At 41.7% G+C, this 23,157-nt stretch overlaps 1 long non-coding RNA gene across 1 annotated transcript in view; it reads left to right on the forward strand.

The window, feature by feature from the left end:
• LOC139364461 (uncharacterized) overlaps positions 1–5,308 on the forward strand; it is an 82,793-nt gene extending 77,485 nt beyond the window's left edge. Inside the window, exon 3 of the long non-coding RNA XR_011626464.1 lies at positions 5,098–5,308. This is a non-coding gene — a long non-coding RNA (uncharacterized lncRNA). The remainder of the gene's footprint in view (positions 1–5,097) is intronic.
• Positions 5,309–23,157: the final 17,849 nt, after the last annotated feature.

Here is a 23,157-nt window from a genome sequence, read left to right on the forward strand (position 1 = left end):
AGATAAGATACTTATTGTTATTAAACCTGTTGGCATTTTAAAATCCTTCTAGTAGACAATGTAGCATAGGACGTAGAACCTCTCGTCTTCAGGGTCTTCTTGCTTTCTACTCTGTGTGGTGGTATCTATGGTCTTTAAGCCTCAGTTTTCTTTCCTATTGAATGGAGATAGGAAAGATAACTTTCAGCACAGTGTGAATTAAACAAGTTAAAATATATAAAGCCCATAGACTAAAGCCTGGTACAAAGTAAGAGCTCAATAAATATTAGTTGTTTCTAAGTGAAATAACTTAGAGATGGAAATGTCTGTCCCTAGGAAGCAACAAAAAGAGGTTTCTACCTGTTCTTCAGTAAGGCTTCCATGACGTCAAAAGGGAAGGCACAGACTCTCAAATCATAAAGGTCAGCATGGAGCATTTAGTCATTATCTTCATTTCCATGTGCCTGATATTTATTTGCACTATATATTCCAGATTTTTCCCCCTTGAATAGCCACCTCCTAAAAGGCCCTGCTTTGCTCTGTAGTTTGGTTAAGACAGTCCCTCACTGATTTTACATATACTGCTCTTATGTTGTTTTAAGATTAGAGTGAATTTCAGCTGGCAAGGGTTTCCATGATTGATTGTAAGTTCTATCCATTCATAATATGGCTGAAGTGAAGAGAAACGTGACCAGTGGTTTGAAGTTAACATGGTACAAGGCTAATGGGGCACTAATTGAGCAGTGAACGCCTAATTAGGAATCACTAAGGGCTTGAGCTGGCATGTGGGGAGTGAAGGTTCCCAGTGAATGCTGAGTTGTGGATTTTGGGAAAAGGACTAACTAAGCTTGGGCGTGTCTACACTCTTCTTGCAGCCCAATGGTCCTTGTCATTCCACATTTTCTGGGCAAGCGACAGCTTCTGGGAAAGAAATTCTGATTTGTGGGATTGAAAAGATGGTAAGAGAAAGTGCTCCCTCTCCTCCTCCACCCCCCACCAAGGGTGAAGAGAACAAGCAATTGATTTCTGAGGCAGGAGATCTCTAAACAATTGTGTACTCCCTGATAATTTGGGGAGCTGCTAACATTTATGGAAATGGGAATATATTTAAAATTCAAACGTATAATTTCTAGCTATTTCCAACCTCCCATATGTGTATCACCAAAAGTGAATTTTGAGAGCAGTAGTGGGAAAATACTGCCTGGGGATAAAGAAAAGTTACCTCAGGAGTCTGGTTTCTATATTAATTTATTTCACAATAAGAGCAAATTCCTTTCCCTAGGGGAGTATTTGACAGAGTAATTGCACTAGGGAACAGTCACTGTTTCATTTCGTTTTCTTTCTCTCTTTTAAACTTTCTTTGTAAAGCAGAGTGTCATAAATCTTCCTGAAAGAGCAGCTTAAACAAGATATGTGGGCTCTGAGATACAGGTTTTATTTGTGCATGTGTACACGTATATGATGAGTATATACACATTCATTCATTCATTGTTGGATTTCAGAATGACATTTTCAACAATTAAAAGTGCAAGTTAAAATGTGTGAGATTAGAGACACTATGAAGTGTATCTTTCCAGATTTAGAGAGGGTAAGAGAATGCAAATCATCTATATATTACTGATCAGGAACAAAAGCCATAGACCTAAACTTGACTTGCACTGCTTCTGACCCAAGTAGTAATGATTTTCTTACTTATAAAGATTGCTAAACATTTCAATTGTATCTATAATACAAATTTTAGACAACAAACTCCTATACATGTGATGGTTTTAATGGTCAATATCCAATTATTAATAAAAAAAAAATGCTTAAAGGTAGATGGATCTGAGAGGCATGCCTTTCTGAACTCTAGCCTTTGATTGAGACCTGCGCTCCAGTATCCTGTAAAACGCAGCAGCCTCCTGGTTCCAGCCTCCTTCTCACCATCCCCAGGGTCTTAGTACTGTCACAGGCTCTTATTAAGTTCTGGAAAATCTCTAATAAACTCAGCTGCACCAAGGTTTAGGGACTGAAGCTGTTGTTCCTCCCATGAGCATTTGTAGCTGCAAAGACAACACAAGTCAGAGGGACGGATTCCACTATTAGAAACATGGAGTTTCATGCGTGAGGAGGATATATTTCAGGATGGGAGGTTTTCTGGCCTATCTCAGTTATTATCATGAACAAAGCATGCAAGTAATGCTCACGCGCTGCATTCTGCAAGGAAAACGAATGCTTACAAAAATAGACGTGTTACACAAATTTTAAAAAGTAAGAGAGGTAATCAAAGCCACCAGAAAGATAAGAAGAGAAAAATAAATTGATTCTAAAGGGTTCAAAAAGATATTAAATTATGATATTATTACTATTATTTTCATTACTACAAAGACAATATAACACCAAGAAAGTTAGGGAATTGACAAACATAGTTCTCATACTCCTTTTCCCAGTACGAGAATTACTGTTTTTAAAAAACTTATGTTCCAACAATCTCATTTTCTAGATTAAGAAACCGTTATTTAAAAAACGAACTCATGTGCCGATGATTACATAGGTCAGACAGAACTCATCAAGACTGACAAACAGGACCTACTTTTAAGAAAGGCTTATATATTATTTTGGAAAGTACCTTGCTGATTTTCAAGTACCGTCAACTCATGCCAGCCTGTGTCCAATAAAGACTCCATGATTGAAACATTGCATTGGATTGCATTCTCTTTGTCTTGCAATAGGAATGAGAGTCCTTTACGGGCATCTCCATAGCCCTAGAACAAATTATGAAGGGAAAACTGGGACAGATGCCAGCATTCCTAACTCGAAGCCCAGCTCATCCCCTCCTGTACTTTGCTACTTTTATTGATTGAATTGTAAAGTCTAGAATGGATGCTGTTCATAGATTTCTCTGCACGATTTGTCCTTTTAGATAAGGGTGGTGCTTCTTTTCATGTGAAAATAAGTTTGGGTTGAGAACAAAAAGAAACAATTCTGTGGGGAAGTTAATATTATGGCCTTTGATAGCAGATGAGGAAACCAAGACTCAGAAGGTTGAGTGGGGAGACCGAGTCAGGTGCTGACTAAGGCCTTCATCCCTCCAAAGCCCATGATCTCAAACACTGTGCCAAGGCAGAAAATCTGTAGGAGGCATGGTGTTGCTCCTCAATTCTATGTCTTGCCAGACATTGCTAGTTAAGATACTCCTTTCTCTTGAGTCCAAACAGCCTCAGAATCCTCTCAACACAGCACAGTTACTACCAACCAATGCAAACTGACTGTTGTGTGAAACCTATTGGGCCCCAGAACTGCAAACCTCCCCTGAATTAGGCTTATATGGTGGGTAGAGCCCTGAACATCTGCCTGGATCACTTCTGTGAGTTTGTGAGCAAATGCCTTAAAGTTTCAGAGCATCATTCTCCGCATTATAAAGGGGAACAGTCCTGTCCCCTTTCCAAGGCTGGTGTGAGGTACACATCAAATAAGAAAACACACGTAAGAGCACCTGGTAAATATTGTGGGATCTGACCAGCAGCCCACAATGCAACGGGGCTCTCTCTTTGTTTCGAGGAGGATCGGCAGGTCGAGAAATAATAGACACACACAAGATAGTGAAAACTGGGTCCAGGGGGGTCACCGCCTTCTGGTCCCGCAGTGCCAACAATGCACTGGATATGCCAAGCATTTATTATTAAGTTCAGTGAGGGCAGGGGTAGGTTAGTGAGGGATTTAGGGTCATTTGATTATGAGGTGAGATGGTCACATGGGGATGAAGTAATTCTTTAACATAACATCTGTATGCAGAAGTACAATATACAGAGATAAGAATTTACAATATAGTGTGTGCATCAGTAATTTCTAACAGAGCCTTAAAACGGAAACACAGTCTTTCCATAACCTGTGATTAGCAAGATATTAATCAGCAGTAACAGATACAGCAAAAGCTGGTTACAAACAATCCACAGAAACAGGACATGAAGCTAGACAACTGGTTAGACCAGAAATTCTCAGAAGGGAGTATGCCTTAACCCTAAAGAGGCCTAGAAGAGCTGTGGCAAGATGAGGGCATGTATAGCCCTATCTTATCCATATGGACAGATGCCCCCCATGCGTCCGTTTACGGGCTCTCCACAAGGGTCGCATTCCATTCCTAGAGCTATGAACATCTGCTTTTCTGGGATAGGAAACTTGGTGATGTGAAACCTCCCTGACTGCACGTCCATTCATAGGCTCTCTGCACGGGGAAGCACATCACGCGCTGTTGGCTCATTCTGGCAGTCCAACCTGGCATTGTCTTTACACAATCCTGCATGCAATTTTGTATTTACAATAATCAGGAGTGTTTCATCTTTTATTCTGTAGCAATAGTTTCAGGCAATCTCCCTATAGGTAAACTGTTCAAATTGAAGGATAATAATAAAAATAATGTTTTACAGATGAGAAAAATTGGTTTTGCTTACACAATTCACTCCTTTAGGTATTTACTACTTTTGACCCTTTTAAAAATAAGATTTAATGTGCTCTCATATTAATCATCTCATTTATAGCCTAGACGCACAGAAGCAGGAATAGTTGCTAGAATTGTGGCACGAAGTTCCACTAATGATTTTGTTTTCAGTTGCTCCCTTTCTACTGAATAACGTTGTTACCGTTCCCAGACACATGAGGGTTTCTTTAATTACTGTGAAGTAGGTCCCTTTTTATTTCTCGGTAGTGTAGCTTCATCTCTCTTTCCATGCTCATAGCATGGGGAAATTGAGGAGCAGGACTATTTACAAAAACACGGGTAAGGTGAAAGACCGCCACCAAAGGAAATGCCCTATCCCAGGGCTAAAATCAATGGGGGAACTGTTACCTCTTGGGCTTGCAGAGGTACGGGAGAGGGCTGTCACTACAACCTAGAGAGGATGGCCACTCAGAACCCAGCCTTTGGCAGAGGAATAACTGCAGCAGGTGCCACCCTTTGACTCAGTAGAGCAAGAACCAGAGTTCAGAAGGCACAGGAGCTGTTGGTGGGATCCATATGCCCTGTCTCTTGGGCACAGAGAGGTAGGCTAGGGAGAGATTGGGGTGCACAGAGGACACCCGGAGCAGCAGGCATTCAGAGGGGCAAGCAGAGTGGTGCTTAGAGGAATTCGATTTTTTTAGGGGCTATGACAAGATGTAAAGAGTAGAGGAGAAAGAGGACCCTGTGACCCCAGTGTCTTGACCGTCCACGTGGGAAGCATGTGGCCTTATATTGTGGAGAGATCCAGACTGAGTCACTCTTCTGGAGGCAACGTGGAGACCCACCATGAAGATCTGAAACCAACCATGCATTCACCTCCGCTCTCCAAGCTCTGTCTCTGAAGAGAGTGGGATTACCAGAAAGGTAGGATCTGCACTAAACTTCCTTAGTTTCTGATGGAAACGTCCTCCCAGGGCAGTGATAGAATCCTCTGTCCTCAATGTTTTTACCAAGGATTGAGTTCTTTGAAAAGTCACTCAAAGAATATTTCTTTGCTTAAGTTTCTTCTTGAGACAATGACGATGATTGTGTTGTTCAGAGAGCCTGCCATGAAGTTCTCGAAAATCAGCATTTGTCATGGATGATCACTAAACCATCTTCATCAAAACTACCAGGAATGTGTGTGGAAAACAATGATTTTGGGGCCAGGCAGGACCTACTATGTCAGAATCTGCAGAGGGATCCCAGTCATCTGTTTAACGTAGGCTTTCCAGGTCATTCCTGGGCACCCTAAGTTTTGAGGGCCGCAGCTTTAGAGTTTTGCACCAGAGAGAACAGTGTTCATTGAGGCCTAAGTGATTGTGATTACGCCATGTGATTGTGAACTCTCTGGCAGCGTGGTTCAACCATCTCTCCCCTTTTACTACTTAGGTTATTCTTTTACCACCGTCTTATCACTTACATGTATATTTAAGCCACCTCAAACATTTTCAGAAGTTGACAACGTACGTATCATTAAAGTTCGGCTATTATAAAATAATAGTTTTGTCTCCTGCCGACTCATAGACACTTGTTTCAGACCCTGCTCTTAATATTAAAAATTTAACTTTCGATTTAACCTTCTTACAAAGTTACTTTTAAACTTACACCTTTGATTTAAAAGCTCACATTCTGACTTATCTATTTACGTAGTACAGTTTGACTGTATGCCTGGAATCCCAGCACCCACAACCACCTGCACTTATATTTAAAAATGGGTCTTATTTCTTGAGTATCTCCCTTGGGGTCGGCAGGGGGTTCAGCTATGAGTACAGAAGGTGAGGGTCATTGGGAAGGGTTCCCAGAGATGTCGTGTGAGGCTGCCATGGCCGGCTTTATGCCAAACATATTTCCCAGGGGCTCCTGGAAAGTAAAGATGCAGTGAGGATGTTCATCTGTTTTTAGTGTCTGACATACGTGGTTTAAGTCCTGGCTTTATCACTTACTGCTATGTAGATAACTATGAACATATTTCTTAACCTCTTGAGCTTTAGATGGTTTTAGGGATTTCATTGGAGAAAATAGCAATATACTGGATTAATTGAAAATGCTGTCGCCCCACAGCATTAGTGGTAGATTGGATTAAATGAAAATGAGGAATGAAGCCAGGATGACACTGAGGCTGTGTTTTGGAGGTCAGAAAAGGGGACTGTTCCCACAAGCACCCTCGGGGAGCTGTAACATGTTTGGGGGCTGACCGCAACCAAATTCATTAGGTAGATCCCACTTTCAGCATCCCATGAGCTCTTTTCAGATTGGCATCCTATTTCTCTGTACAGGTGCCCATTGACCTGTCTTAGTGGTTAGCAAACTATGGCCAGTGGACCAAATCTGGCCTGCATGCCCAATTTTGCAAATAAAGTTTTATTGGAGCACAGTCACATTCATTCATTCATTCATTCACCCGTTGTCCATGGCTGTGTTCATGCTACAATAGAAGAATTATGTAGTTGTGACAAAGACCAAGTGGTCCACAGAGCCTAAAATATTTACTGTCAGGTCCTCTAGAGAAAGTATTTACTGACCCTTGTTCCAGGACAAGAAAGCTTTTTTGGTCCCACCTGTCCCTTTCCCCAGGGCCCTAGGAGGAGATTGACTGATCTGATGCATGCTCCTGATGAAGTTGTTCCTGGTGTCAGTCCTTCCCGGTAGGGTTCTCTTATCAGCATTAGCCTTTAAAGCCTGGTCCTAAGAAGGAAGCGATGTGGAAACTGATGACAGAATTGGGGGCGGGGTGCGTTTGGGATTGTGGAGATTTTGTCTTCACTGAAGTCATACCACATTGACGACACACTTACGGAGAATGAACATATCTTTACTGTTGGTGGAACTAAAAATAGCTTTCACTTACAGATCTCCTTCCCGGTCATTAAGAGCAGCATCCTAAAGTTAGAAGAGAGGCAGAGATTAAAGTGAAGATAATGGACAATCGGGGAGTTGTGGGGCTGCAGCTTAACCTCCTTTGGGCCTATTGGGTATATCCTCACTGTTCTGAGCGTTTAACCACCTTGAGGGCGCGGGCGAGTCCTTAAGGCTAATGAAAATTCAGCAATGAAAGCTGAGTCCTGCTGCTTCTTAGGTTAAATGCTAACCAGATGTGCTGGGATGCTTTGGAGACACCTTCTACCCCATCCCCACCTTCCACCCCACTTCCACCCCACCTCTGGTGATTGTAGAGACCCACTGACAGACAGTTTTTGTGTAAAGTTGTGGGGTTGACTCCCCCGACCATCCCAGTCTCTTCAGTCTGGGCAAGGACACCACTCAATCCTTTAACCCTCCCACCCATCCTCACCCACACAGAAGCTCCTTCCCCTTGGCCCGTTGTTCATACACTTCCACTCCTTTGGATGTCTCTTTCCTTCTGCCAGGGCCGCCGTCTCCCTTCGAACCTAGATCTCATGTCTCCTTGCTGTGAATCTTTCCTTGGCTCCCCCAGACAGAATCCCTTCTCTTTCTGCGACCCCAGAATATTTTTCCTACTTTGTTGTAGCTTCACTCAGATGGCGTATTTGCATTTTTATCTCTTGATTCCCTGGAAAGTGGGCAAGGACTACATCTTTGTCATTTTTGCATCCCCAGTTCCCAGCACAGTATCTGGCATGGAAGAGAGCACCAGTAAATGCAAAGCAATAAAGCAGCAAGTTTATGAGCATGAGTTAGAATCTGTGGGACTCTGGACAAGTGGCTTAACCTCTTTAAGCCTCACTTCTTCACTGTCATGTGGGAATGATAACAGTTCCCAGCTATAGGATTGTTATGAGGGTTAAATGAACTGATTAGGTAAGGGGCATAGCACGGTGCCTGCTACATAGTGAAGACTCAATGAGTGTTAGCCAATGCAATTACTAGTAATAGTCTCCACTATTTAATTATCTGATATATAAACAATAGTACTGATAACAATTTGATGACTGAATGACTTGATGTACGAACGTCTTTCATTCTCTTTTATTCCCTTGATAGGGTCATGATAAAAACAGTGGTTTGCTACCTAAATGAAAGCATTGTCCTGGGCAGTGAAAGGACCTGATTTCTTCAAAAGTTTCTCCTTTTCTGGAAGGCCTTCCCTCCACTTGGGCAAAGTTTAGAATCTCTGAACTTTCCTTTTCTTCAATCAGGTCAAGCACTCCTGTGCAGGGAGGAACCGACACCAAAGGCCAAGGAATGGGCTCCAACACCCCAACTCATTAATATCATCAGCATCCTAACAAATGGGAGGCCGGAGAGCCAGACCGAGTGGCCACTTGGTCACATGGCAGGGGTCTGCCCTGGGGCCCTGCGCACATTGAGCGGACGGGCACAAGTGCCATCTATATTTCTCTGCACAGCCCCGGCCCCCACCTCCCATGTCAGCCTGCTGAGCGGGCTTGGCCCAGGTTCTTGTGCTTCACAGAGAAGATTTATTCCTCAAGACTGACCTACATGGACGTATGTATCTGAATTCACAAAAGCTTGAGTTTGATGGCAAGCAACAAAAGGTCAGAAGAAAAACAGGCAAGGCATTTAAATCAAAATGATGAAACTGGGTAATTTCATTAGCAACAGTTGTATTTACTGGAAGTCACAGATGGTGCAGTTTAGCTCATAGCCAAGTTTTTAGGACAAAATAAGAATGAAGAAAGAAATATTTCAAGGGAGAGGTGGTTAAAAATTAAATAGGCAGCAGATGGCTCAAGATTGTCCTTCCTATAAATTTGGTGAAGGAAGACATGCTGAATCCAAAGCCTTTCTGAATGGGTTTAGAGTTTGAAAAGGAACTTTAGGAATATATAAGGCCTTTAAAAGGAAGCAATATTAATTTTGGAGTGATATTGAGTGGAGGTGACAGTATTATATAAACCACATTTTATTTACTTATTATTTATTTATTTAGCATTTATTAAGAACCTCCTGTGTGCTAGATCCTATTTCTAATATCTGTTAATGATACCAAGGAAGGTTATAGTTTCCTGGAATGTTGGAAAGCTCCTTGCTTAGGCTAAGAGGGGGAAAATGTGGATTTGAAATACATTTAGCCATGAAGACATACTTGTTTTTCCTCTGGTACATTTGGTGAGAAATGCTTCAATAATTTCCCATCTTGTAGAGATCAAAATCTAAGCTCTGTACCATGCCCCGAGCCCATCGTGGGCTGGCACTCTCTACTTCTTTAGATGAGGAGTTCGCGAAGTACTAAGCTGGTGTGCATCAGATCGGGAGGGACCTGCATTTCAGCAAGCAACACAGTTGATGTTATTGCAAGCTAAGGATTGAGAGCTACTGTTCTAGACTCTTCTTTTACCTATCCTCATGGTGTCTTCTCTTCAACCTGCTGGGAGTTAGTTGCCACTCTCTGAACTTCTAAGTCTGTTACTCTTGTATCTTTGTAATGGTATTCCCTGACATGTTTTTACAAGTTTATCCTCATGTTCACCCTCCACATCTGAGTTTAAGAAGCATTTCTGGCCATGCGCGGTGGCTCATGCCTGTAATCCCAGCATTTTGGGAGGCTGAGACAGGTGAATTATCTGAGGTCAGGAGTTTGAGACCAGCCTGGCCAATATGGTGAAACCCTATCTTTACTAAAAATACAGAAAGTAGCCGGGCGTGGTGGCAGGCACCTGTGGTCCCAGCCACTCAGGAGGCTGAGGCAGGAGAATCATTTGAACCTGAGAGGTGGAGGTTGCAGTGGGCCAATATCGCACCACTGCAATCCAGCCTGGGTGACAGAGCGAGACTCTGTTTCAAAAAACAACACAAAGGAAAAAAAAAAAAAAAAAGCATCTCCTCTGAGCCGGGTGTAGTAGCACAAACCTGTAATCCCAGCTACAGCTACTGGGGAGGCTGAGGCATGAGAATCGCTTGAACCCAGAAGGTGGAGGCTGCAGTCAGCCAAGATCATGCCACTGCACTCCAGCCTGGGCGACACAGCGAGACTCTGTCTAAGAAACAAAACAAAACAAAACAAAACAAAACAAAACAAACCCCTACATTTTAAGGGAAATTGACCTGCTCTAACAAAACTTCCACTAGTTCAGGGTGATCACCAGTAATTTAAACGTCTGCGTTAACAAAACTCATTACTCTTTAGTGGAAGCTCTACACCTTAAAATGATAGAATTTCTTCAATGGAGGAGGCTGAGAATGTATGCATTTTAAGATTTTATATTCTTTGCTCATTTATTTGCTTTTCTTAATCCATTGGAAAAAAATTTCTATTCCTAAATAATTTCAAATTAAGTCATATCAGGCCGGGTGCTGTTGCTCATGTCTGTAATCCCAGCACTTTGGGAGGCTGAGGCGGGCGGATCTCTTGATGTCAAGAGTTCAAGACCAGCCTGGGCAACATGGTAAAACCCCGTCTCTACTAAAAGTACAAAAATTAGCCCGGAGTGGTGGTGCATGCCTGTAATCCTAGCTACTTGGGAGGCTGAGGCACTAGAATCACTTGTACCCAGGAGGTAAATGCTGCAATGAACTGAGATCATGCCATTGCACTCCAGCCTGGGCAGCAGAGTGAGACTCTGCCTTAAACAAACAAACAAACAAACAAAAAAACCAAATTAAGTAACATCACATATAAGTGCTTTTGAATGTCAGGGTTCCAAGATCCAATACCCAGTAATGTATAGTGCAAAGCCTTCTCCCTATCTTTGGGTCACTACCACATTTTCTCCACAATTTTAAGTTCTGTCTCACTTTACAGTCTCCAACACTATTCCATCTTAATTCTTGGTAATTTCATTATAAATATACACGATGCTCCCAATACATTTTTTAAGGTGAATTAAAGAATCTTTATTTTTCTTGGCCCTCTCAATTCCCTGATCTTGTCTTGCCGATGATTCTATCCTACCCTAATTCAGCTGCTCACTTTCAAGGTCAAAGCCTAGACCTTGTCATTACTAATAACTGCAGTGCCACCAGCAATCACAATTTTAAACACTCATCTCCTGACCACTCCTCTCTTTCTAGCTCACATGCTTTTCTACGCAAGCTCCAATAGCCCTTCTTCACCTATTAGCCATGGATCCACCAACATTATGTCTCTCTCGAAATTTCCAGAAACCTTCTCTTTTTTCCTTACCATTTCACTTCCTTTGCACACCTCCACCTTCCTAGTTTCTCTCCTAGATCTTCATTCTGGCTTGCTTAGCCACAGGCTGATTATATCCAACTCGTTATCTACTCCAAGCCTATGCCTGTGCAGCTGGAGAAAACATAAGACCAAACTGAGGTCTTCACCAGAGCCCTCACTGCTGTTTTCTCTTTCTTTATCGGAGACAACTGTTTCTACTCTCTCCTCGTCTCCTGAAACCCTCAATTATCTTCCTTATACTTTCAGATAGACCTTGCCTCCTACATCACTAAAGAAAACAATTTCACAAAGAGGAAATCAGTGAAGAACTTCTAGAGACCCATCACCATCTCTCCCATCTTCCACCCTGTGTCTGTCCTGATAATATGGACAAAAAGCCAATAGTGCTGTTTCTCCACATGGGCCCTACCTCTTGAGAGGGGGGTCATTCCAGCTCTCTTCTTTCCCTGCTGGAGCAGCAGCTGCATCCCTCTCTGCTGGCCTTTCCCCACAGCATACAGATCTGTCTGCATTAAAACTCCGACACTACTTTTTCCTTTAACTGCTGCTACAGCTCTCCTCATGAGCCTCTCCCTCCCCAAGAGCACAGTCTCTGGTCGCTGCCCGGTGTAACTCTTGAACCCTATCATCTTTGGTGATCTCAGGATTGAATATTAGGTGATTAGCGCAATGGCATATTATCTTTTTACTTTTTCTTTAAACAACATTATATTTCAGTGAAGTTACGGGTAATCATGATTTTCTTCCCTTTACTTATTTGTTCTTTCTAAATTTTCTATGATGAATATGCAATACTTTGGTTAAAATGAGAAACAATAAAATTATATAAAAAGAAACACCATATTTTATGAATACTTTACAATCAATTGCATTTTTATAGCAAAAAGTTGGCAGTGGGTTGGAGTGGAATGGGCATTGGGATTGGGGCCAGTTCTACTCCTGACTTGCTCTTGAGAAGACACTTAAATTCTCTGAATTTCAGATGCCTCAGCTGTGAAGGGGAGAAACTGCCATTTTCCCAGCTTTCCTTTCAACAATATTGTGAAGATCTTAAAAAAAAAAAAAAAGGATGTGAATATGCTTGGGGGCTACATGAATGTAAGCCCCTAACACTCCTGGCCCAGACATGTGTGAGCTACATGGGTAATATCTTTGTTTTACTAATGAGGAAATGAGCACCCTGAGATGGGACAGGTTTCAAACCACATCCAAGGAGAACAGTAATAAGATCAGCTTTTCATGCTTCTTGGCCAGGTTCTTCGCTGTGTCCCAATTTCTTCATCTAACCCACTCCCAAAATATCTAGTGAGAAGGATTCTTCTTCCCTCCACTGAAGGAGGTTGTCGGGCTGGCTGACAAGAAGGGGGTACGTGAAGGCATCTTGGCCAACCAGATTCTATGGAGATATTGGCTGAAGGTCGTTGAAAGTATTTGGGTTTTAAACATCTGTTAGAAAGAATACTCCTTAGCTATGTGAGATCCTCAAGAAGAGTGACCTAATAGTTTGGCTGTCTGCTACAGTTGCAATCTGGAATCTATGACACCAAGGTCTGCTTGGGTGTGGGAGCTCTGATTCGTGTATGCAGAACTTGAAATGTTTGTGTTAATTGTTTTTCTCCTAGCCCTTTCTTTGTTTTCTCCATTTTCTTCCTTTGACTTGGTTTAGTTTCTAGTAAGTAGGGAGGGAACATCCCACTGATACTGCAGAGCGAATAGATTTAGTGCATCCCTAGGCTTGACCCATTTTTCATATTAATCACATGCTGGGTGAAGTACTTTCTTCCCCTTCTCTTGTCCTTAGGTTCAGCCCTTGTACTCTTAGTCCAAGATCTGATAAAGAAGCCCCATATTCACTGAGTTGAGTAAACTTCAAGGCATTAAACTGACAAGCAAATTCTTTCACTGCCCAGCCCTCATGGTTTGTCTGATGGTTTGGTTCCTTCCTCCTAGGAGGATGCTTATCTCTTGCTTTCTACCAATCAGCATTCCCAGCCTTCACAAGGAAGGGAAAAGCATTTCCTGAATGTCCACTTTGTGCCAGGAATATTCATATACATTGCTTCATTTAATCATCAAGACAACCATACAAGGCACGTATTAGTCCAGGTCACTGAAACCCTTTGACCTCGCTGTATAGAGATGTAGATGAATTGAAGCTCAGAAAGCTAAGAAGCCACCACGCTGGGATTCAAAGCCAGCTCTGTCTAATTCCAGAGCAGAGCTCTTTGCAGCACCTCCAGCAGTTTTTACAAGGCTTTTCTTCTCTAAAGTTTTCCTTGACCACCCTTCCCTCTCTACGCATTAAAATGAATGCAATGGTTTGCTAGCATGCTTCCTTGACCCTCATCCTTTCCTACTGAGGAACACAAATATTTTCAGTTTTTTCCTTGAATGTGCTGGGATGCTGACCAAACCTATCCAGACAGGGACACCTGAAGCTGCTTCATGCTGAACAAGGAGTTTCCTGGGAGAGGAGAAGGTCTCTACCACCAGGCTTAGAAATGACATGTTGGTTTTCTTGATAATTGGATTGTTAGAGTTTTCAGAGAAAGAGTCTGAATCCAGAGGAGCACAATTTAAATATAAATGAATGTTTACATGGGTATTTGGAGGAACTCTGGGGTTGGAATACTGATGTGGTGGTGCTGAATAACACCCAGGGAGCTGACTTTGGAGGTGCAGGGGTGGAGACTTGCTCCTCCTCCTGTTCTTATCTTGATGGAGAGAAATGGATCTGCTCTGGCTTAAGGGCCTCGCCCAACGTGTTCGTGTCTTCTTGTCAATCAGTTGGTGAAAATACAATGGTGGAAAAATACTTACTGAACTATAAAATGAGTTGTGGAAATGGCCCCTGCCTCTCAATAGTTAAGAGTCCAACCAGACTGCCCTTAGAGAATATGTCTTACTGTCCAATGTGATTGTCTTTTCTGCCTCTGACCTCTCTGCTGCAATTTGTACTCGACTCTAGAGGGCTCTTCTTCCTCTGCTTAGACCTCAGGGAGCCCAGGACTCAAGGTTTGAATTTGTGTTCTTGGCCCTACCTTCCTATCCCTGAGATAGCTTCTCTGTCCCCCTGGATTCAGTGGTTCCTCCTTACTGTTCATTCTTCCCCAAACTTGGACTTCTGGCTCCAGCATTCTCCTGTCCAAGTGCTCAGATCCTATTCTCAAGGACAGCCTTGTGTCCTTGCAGGTACAGAGCACGTCTAATCCTGCTGTATGCCCCCTAGGGCAGAGCTGGTAGTAGATGTTCAAAAACTGCTGCTTTTAAAAATTCACACACACAAAAATTCACTGTCACACAATTCACAAGATTAAAAATTCACAAAATCCACAAAATTAAAATTCACACACACATGCACACAAAATTTACTTTCAACAAACATGTAATGAACATGGATGAGCATAAAGAATGGTTTTAAGTTTAACACATTAAAACAGATAATATGTTGTCTTAGTCCGTTTGTGCTGCTACAACAGAATAGAATATACTGGATAATTTGTTTAAAAAATAGAATGTATTTTTCACAATTCTGGAGGCTGAGAAGTCCAAGGTCAGGGAGCCAGCAGGTTTGATGTCTGGAGATGGCCCCCACTCTGCTTCTAAGACGGCACCTTGTTGCTGCATCCTTCAGAAGGGATGAATGCTATGCCCTCACATGACAAAAGGAATGTAAGGACAAAAATGGCAAATGCTATAGAAAGCCTCTGTTCTTTTTTTTTGAGACAGAGTCTTCAGTGCAGTGGTATGATCCTGGCTCACTGCAACCTCCGCCTCCTGGGTTCAAGCAATTCTCTTGCCTCATCCTCCCAAGTAGCTGGGATTATAAGAGTACGCCACCACGCCCAGCTAATTTTGTATTTTTAGTAGAGACGGGGTTTCACCATGTTGGCAAGGCTGGTCTCAAACTCTTGACCTCAGGTGATCCGCCCGCCTTGGCCTCCCAAAGTGCTGAGATTGCAGGCATGAGCCACTGCCTGGCCAGAAAGCCCCTTTTATAAAGGCCTTAATCTCATTCATGAGGCAGGAACCCTCATGGCCTAATCACTTTCTAAAGGCCCCACCTCTTAATACTTCTGATGCTCCTCAACTTATAATGGGGCTGTGTCCTGATAAACCCATTGTAAGTTGAAAATATTAAGTCAAAAATACATTTAATACGTGTAACCTATCAAACATATATAGTTTAGCCTAGCCTACCTTACGTGTGCTGAGAACACTTACATTAGCCTATAGGTGGCAAAATCATCAACACAAAGCTTATTTTATAATAAAGTGTTGACTATCTCATGTGATTTATTGAATACTGTACTAAAAGGAAAAAACAGAACGGTTGTGTGGTTAAGTACAGTTTCTACTCAATGCGTATCACTTTTGCATTATGGTAAAGTTGAAACATTGTAAGCCAGGGCTTGTGTTACATTGAAATATTGCACCACCTTTGAATATTACCATGTTCTTATTCCACATGAATTTTGGAGGGGACACAAACATTCAAACTCTTGTGAAACCTATGGAATCACAAGCTCCCTTCTCCTCCCTGCCCCCTGCCAGGCTAAAGGATATATGAAGACAACAGAAGATTTGTCTTCTTAGGTGGGGAGTAAGTTATGATTAAAAATACAGTTTGTTCTCTCAATTCAATTAATTCAATTTAAAACTATTTATTGAGTCTCTACTATGTGCCAGGGAGGCTGTGAGTGAGGAGTTAAGATGTGACTATAATCTCTTTAGGGGATTCATCTAGAAGGATAGAAAAACAGGTTTAAAAGGTTTATATGGGCCGGGCGAGGTGGCTCACGCCTGTCATCCCAGCACTTTGGGAGGCCAAGGAGTGTGGATCACCTGAGATCAGGAGTTTTCAACCAGCCTGGCCAACATGGTGAAACCCCATCTCTACTAAAAATATAAAAATTAGCTGGGCGTGGTGGTGGGTGCCTGTAGTCTCAGCTACTTGGGAGGCTGAAGCCGGGGAATCGCTTGAACCCGGAAGGCAGAAGTTGCAGTGAGCTGAGATCGCACCACTGCACTCCAGCCTGGGTGACACAGTGAGACTCTGACTAGAAAATAATAATAATAATAATAATAATAATAATAATAATAATAAAAGGTTTATAGTGCAACATGACAAGGAGTTAACTCCACATGAGGAGATGGGGGCTTCTGTGAGTCAGGGAAGACTATCAGAAATGTATAGTAGAAGAAGGGACCATCTGAGCTCTGTTGTAAAAGCTAAATAGAGATTTGCTAGGCAAGACTAAGAAAGGAGTAAGCCAGGCAGAGAAAGTTGTGTATGCAAATGCTGGGAATGGGCAAAGGCAGCTGTGTTGGAGGCCTGGGAGTGGTTGCCTACCAGAAGGACAGTATTAAAATGCAGGGAGAATAGAAAAGACATGGGGGCTGAGGGAGGACACAGACCCAGAGGGACCCCTGCAGCCCATCTTAAGATCTTTTTTTTTATCCAGCAGCCATATTGAACAAGTGGAGGGCTAACCCAGAGGGTTAGGGATGGCCCTGAGTGGTTATAAAAAGATAGACAAGCACAGGGCAGGGCTGCAGGCTGGCGGACCACTTATGAGCCTGCTGAAACAGTCCAGGAGAGAGATAATGAAGGAGTAGAGAGGAGAGAGGTTTGACAGATGTATTTTTGCTGTAAAGAAAGAGGAAGAGAAAGATAGTGAGATACCAGTCCTGTATAATTCATCCTTATTCTTCCAACCCTCTGTTGCAAGGAACAGTGTTTGATGCACTATGGGCTCTTAATAACTATGGAGATGAATGAATAACTCCATTTTTTTTAAAAGTCTCACTGTGTTGCCCAGGCTGGAATGCAATGATGCGATCTCAACTCAGTGCAACCTCTGCCTCCTGGGTTCAAGTGATTCCCCTGCCTCAAGCTCCTGCCACGATATGCAGCTAATTTTTGTATTTTCTTTTTTTTCTTTTTTTTTTTTTTTTTTAGTAGAGATGGGGTTTCCCCATGTTGGCCAGGTTGGTCTTGAACTCCTGACCTCAGGTGATCCACCCACCTCAGCCTCCCAAAGTGCTGGGATTACAGGTGTGAGCCACTGTTTCTGGCCAACTCCAAGTATTATATATAATTCCTACAATTTATTAAAACAAAAAAACAGAGCTGGGTCTTTACATAGCAAGACATTTGTCACCTGGAGACTAGAAGAATTAGCACCAGGCATAGTTAGATTAGCTACGATCCAAATGAATTATTGGTAGTAGAATGTGTAACCTTGAATAATGCATTTAAATTATCCCGGATCTAGGATGGAGAAGATACACTTCTCATAGCAGTGTTGTGAGGATCAAGAGAGAAAATATATGTCCAAATATTTTGCAATATATAAGGTTTATAAAAAGCTACAGTTCACTAAGGTGTTGCTCTGGATGGTGCGTTGAGTTCTGACCAACAGGACTAATCTTGAGAGGTCAACCAGATGGGCAACAAAGCTTTCTCTGTCTAGAACTGGCAGGTCCCTATGGGGAGCCTAGAGCTATAGAAGCTGCAGTTCCTGAAATGTCACCCTCCCTGCTCTCGACTCTGGTGCTTCCTTTCCTGTGTTTGCTTTTCTTTCTGCACTTGCCTTTGGCTGCCCCTGCCCTGTGGTCACTTCATGGGCAGCACCCAGGATGATGTCACCCTTCTTCTGTTCCAACAATAACCACCCCTACCTGCTACCACCTAAGATAAGCAGGTGTGGCTCTGGGCCCCTCAGCAGCAGGCCACTGGAGAGGCGAGACTAGCAGTGTGTGGCCTGGGATACGAGGAGATAAAAGGCAGCCATGGTAAGTGTTCTCTCCCATAAAAGCATGCTGAGGTGGAAAGGCCTATATGAGTCAATGTGTGTGTGTGTATGTGCGTGTGTGTGTGTGTGTGTGTGTGTGTTGGGGGCGGGGGGTGGAAATGCCTATATGAGTCAGTGTGTGTGCGTGTGTGTGTGTGTGTGTGTTGGGGGCGGGGGTACAATAGTAAAAAACTGTGCTATCACAGCAGAGCAAATACAACCAGCTAAGGTTTAGATGGTACTTGGATTTACAAAGTGCTTCTACTTCTGTTCCACCACAGGTGGTCCTTACAATATCTGGGTAAGGAGGAGCTATTATTCCTATATTCCTATTTATCTAAAGGAGAAACTGAGGCTTACAAGAGCTCAGCCAAGCTCCTCTAACCAGTGGCTGGGAGAGTGAAAGCCCAGATCAAGCTTTCAGACTCCATTCTTTCACTGTCTTTGGTGGAGGGAGAAGAGGAGGTACCAGTGTGCCTAGGAAGCTGCATTCTATGAAGGAACCATTTGAAAAGTTAACATTTTCAGTTAATACAATAAGTAAATGCTTATTGTAAAATTTTAGAAGCACAGAAAAGTCTAAAGAAAAAGTACAAATCATTCAGAATCTCACCATTCAGACAAATACTGTGAATTTACCATACTTCCTTCCATTCTTTCTTCTGTGCTTATGTTCTGTACAGCTGAGATTGCATTTTATGTGTAATTATGTATCCTACTTTTCTGCTTAACATTATATCATAAACATTCTTCTCTATGATAAAAGAAAAATTTCAGCTGAATTAAATTTAAAAGAGTTTCATTGAGTAATGAACGATTCATGAATCGGGCAGCCCCCAGAATCACACCAGATTCACAGAGACTCCAGGGGTGCCTCGTGGTCAGAACAAATTTATACACAAAATAAGGTGACATAAAGAAATTAGAAATGAGGTACAGAAAGAGTGAGATTGGTTACAGCTCGGTGTTTGCCTTATTTGAACAGTTTGAACATTCAGTAGTCTTTGAGTGGTTGAAGTATGGCCGTTGGGACTGGCCAACACTCAGACATTGTTACAGGTGCATACTATTAAGTTAGGTTTTCAATTTTGTCAGACTATTAAGCTAAGTTACTCTTCATCCACAAGGGCTCAAATATAGAAGTACAGAGTCCTTCTTAGGCCATATTTAGTTTGCTTTAACATCTGTTATTAAAAGCTCTTGATCGGGTGCGGGTGGTTCACTCCTGTAATCCCAACACTTTGGGAGGCCAAGGCAGGTGGATCACTTGAGGCCAGGAGTTCCAGACCAGCCTCAGCAACATGGAGAAACACTGTCTCTACTAAAAATATGAAAATTAGCAGAGTATGGTAATGTGTGCCTGTAATTCCAACTACTCCGGAGGCTGAGGCATGAAAATCATTTGAACCCAAGAGGTAGAGGTTTCATTGAGCTGAGATTGAGCCACTGAGTTCCAGTCTGAGTGACAGAGCAAGACCCTATCTCAAAACAAACAAACAAACAAACAAACAAAAAACCCTCTTATTTATAACTATAATTTTTATTGATTGTATAATATTCCTTTATGTGAGCATACTGAAATTAATGTAAGTGTTCTCTATTTATTGATCAGTTAGTTTAGGGAGGAATTTCCTATTAATTTATTCTTCAGTTTCCACAGACACCAAAGCAGCATCCCAGTTGACTCCTTACTTCAAAAATTCGACTTATTCCATAGATTCTCAGTCTTTTAGGTTGAAACAACTTATCTCTAAATAATCTAACCATTTATTGATTTAAGACAAAACAAGCACACCATCAGTGAAAACAGAGAGGCTGAGGTGGGCAGGGAGGAGGTGACACATAAGAAGTCGCTACCTTTGAAGAGCTTGCAATATTATGATGCTTAGACGACTAAAGACTATGAAAAAAGCAAGTTAAGGCAGATGCTCATTGCTAGGCTGTGATCCTTACTGCCAGAAAGCTCATGGAATGGGTTTATGGGGGCAGAGCCATAGTGATGAAAATAGACAGCTCTCTTACCTGTCTTATACTTCCTTTCATAAGCAGATCTCTCTCACAGGTTTGTCTGCAGGAGTGAGTCATGATCAGTGACCCACTTGATGGACGGGACCTGGAAACTTCGTGTTTATATGCTGCATAGCCTGAGTATGGCTCTCGACTACAACATCTAACCCTTGTAGAGTGTTTTTTGTATCCCAAGCACTCTGTGAAATACTGCATGAGGTTCTTCTTGTTTCCCTTAGACAGGGAGGCAATGTAGCATAATGGTCAAAGACCCAAAACCAAAGCTGCTTTCTGACTGTGTGACTTTAAACAGAATATTTTCATTTCTCCATCTGTTGAAAGGAGAGACAAAAATGTCTACCTCATTGCATTGCTGAGAGGGCTAGATAAAACAGGTGGAGCATTTAGCTTGGTAACTGACACAGAGTAAGCATGCACCAAAGGTGAGCTCTTATTACTTAAGCTTCCCAAAACATTTCCCAGGAGGTCCCATATTTATTTCCATTTCATGGAGGCTGAAATTGAGGCACATAGAAGTGAGGCGCCTTGGCCACAGACACAGACAGAGTAGGACTCTAGAAACTGCACTCTGAATTCTATGCTGTACTGTCCAGAAGGAATTTTCCACCAAGGCACAGGGCCCTCCAAGGAGAAGCAGGGCACACTAACTTTTCTATGTGGTCAGGTCTCGGAAGATGAATGCAGAGCCTGAAAAGGAAAGAGAAGACTAGAGATGTTTGTTTGCCGGGGTCCCAGGCAATAATAGAAGAATTCTCATGGCTGCCAGAAGCCAGGGCAGCCAGCTGTAGTCTTTTGGTCTTTAGAAAGGGAGAAGGATGGGAAACTTAAAATATTTTGGCTGCGTCAAAGTGCCCTATGGGATGCTGGCTGATTTACCGATGATGCAATATGTGCAAATGATTCAAATTTGGTGAAAGAAAATGCTGTTCCTGCACTGGTATCCTGGGGAAGGCCCTGACTAGGGGCACTGGACTGGGCAGAAAGAGTCAGAGAAAACTTGGTTTTGTTTGAATCTTTCACTTTTTTCTCCAGCCAAGTTGAAGCTTATTGTACCCCTCCCTGATTTCATTCTCCTCCTTTCCTCTCCACTAAAGTGTATTTGGTGCGGTGTGGTGTGTGTGTATGTGTGTGTGTGTGCGTGCATGTATAGAACATGTAGCAACCTATTGTTTTACACAAATATACCAACTTTAGTGTTCTTAACTTATTTTTGTCATTTTTGTGTTTTTGCCGTCTACGTTGATACGCATGGCTCTAGTTCATTTAACTTTTTAAAAAAATTTTTTACTTCCATAGGTTTTTGGGAAATAGGTGGTATTTGCTTACATGAGTAAGTTCTTTAGTGGTGATTTGTGAGAGTTTGGTGCACCTGTCACCCAAGCAGTATAAAGACTACACCCCAAGTTGTAGTCTTTTATTCCTCACCCCCTTCCCACCCTTCCCCTCTGAGTCCTCAGAGTCCACTGTGTCATTCTTATGCCTTTGCATCCTCATGGCTTAGCTCCTACTTATGAGTGAGAACATACTGTGTTTGATTTTCCATTCCTGAGTTACTTCACTTGGAATAATAGTCTCCAATTCCATCTGTGTTGCTGTAAATGCCATTAATTTTTCCTTTTTATGACTGAGTAGTAGTTCATTCATTTTAACTGCTGCGTAGTAGTCCATAATGAGAACATTCTATAATGTATCCATTTCCTTACTAATGGAAATTTCCATTTTGTAAATATTGGCTATTTCGACTAATATTGCAGTGAACATTTTTGTACTATTCTTCTTGTAAGGACATGTGAGAATTTCTGGTTTTGGTATCAAAGTTATCCTATCTTTTATAGCAAAGTTACCATATAAAATGAACAGGATAATTTTTCACTTTTCCCCAATTTCTTGAAACTGTTTGGTTAATATAGGATGAGATTCTCTGGGTTTTCTTTTCTTTTTAGGGTTTGATAAAATAACTTGTAAAGCCATTTGGATTTGGTTTGGTTTTCTTTTTCAGGAGGATGAGAATGTGATGAGATTGGAAGATATCTGACTAGGAATGAAATTGTTGAACTAAAAGATAGTCACATTTTTAATTACCAAATTCCTCTTCAAAGTGATTGTATCAATTTATGCTCCTACCAGCACTGTATGAGAGCAAATGTTTCCTCATAATCTCTTCCACATTTGGTATTATTTAGCTTACCTGATGATACCTTATAGTTTAAACTTTGCATTTGACCAATTGTTAGGGACATTATGTTTCCTCTGTGCATTGCTCATTCATATATTTTGACTAATTTTTCTAATGGTATGTTTGTCTTTTTTCTTAATGATTATAGGAATTGTATCCTGCATTCAAATCCATATCACTAGCAAACTATCTTCTTCCAGTTTGTTACTTGTGTGTTTTGCTGTGTATTGTAATTTAGAAATTTTAATCTCTATGTAGTCAAGTTTATCAATTTGTTTCTTTATGATTTTTGCTTTTTTGAGGGCTTAAGATATTAGTCTTTACTCTAAATTCCTAAACATATTCTTTTACATTATATTATGATAATTATAAAAGTTTGGGATTTTTTTACTTATAGACATTTAATTTTTCTGGAGTTTATTTTTGTGTACAGTATGAGCTGGGTATTCAATTTTATCTCTTTCTTTTTTTTATTTTTTATTTTTATTTTTTATTTTTTATTTTTTTTTTATTATACTTTAAGTTCTAGGGTACATGTGCATAATGTGCAGGTTTGTTATGTATGTATACTTGTGCCATGTTGCTGTGCTGCACCCATCAACTCGTCAGCACCCATCAACTCGTCATTTACATCAGGTAT

The sequence above is a fragment of the Macaca nemestrina genome, chromosome 7 (genome assembly GCF_043159975.1).
Source record: "Macaca nemestrina isolate mMacNem1 chromosome 7, mMacNem.hap1, whole genome shotgun sequence".
In the NCBI taxonomy this organism is placed as follows: Eukaryota; Metazoa; Chordata; class Mammalia; order Primates; family Cercopithecidae; genus Macaca; species Macaca nemestrina.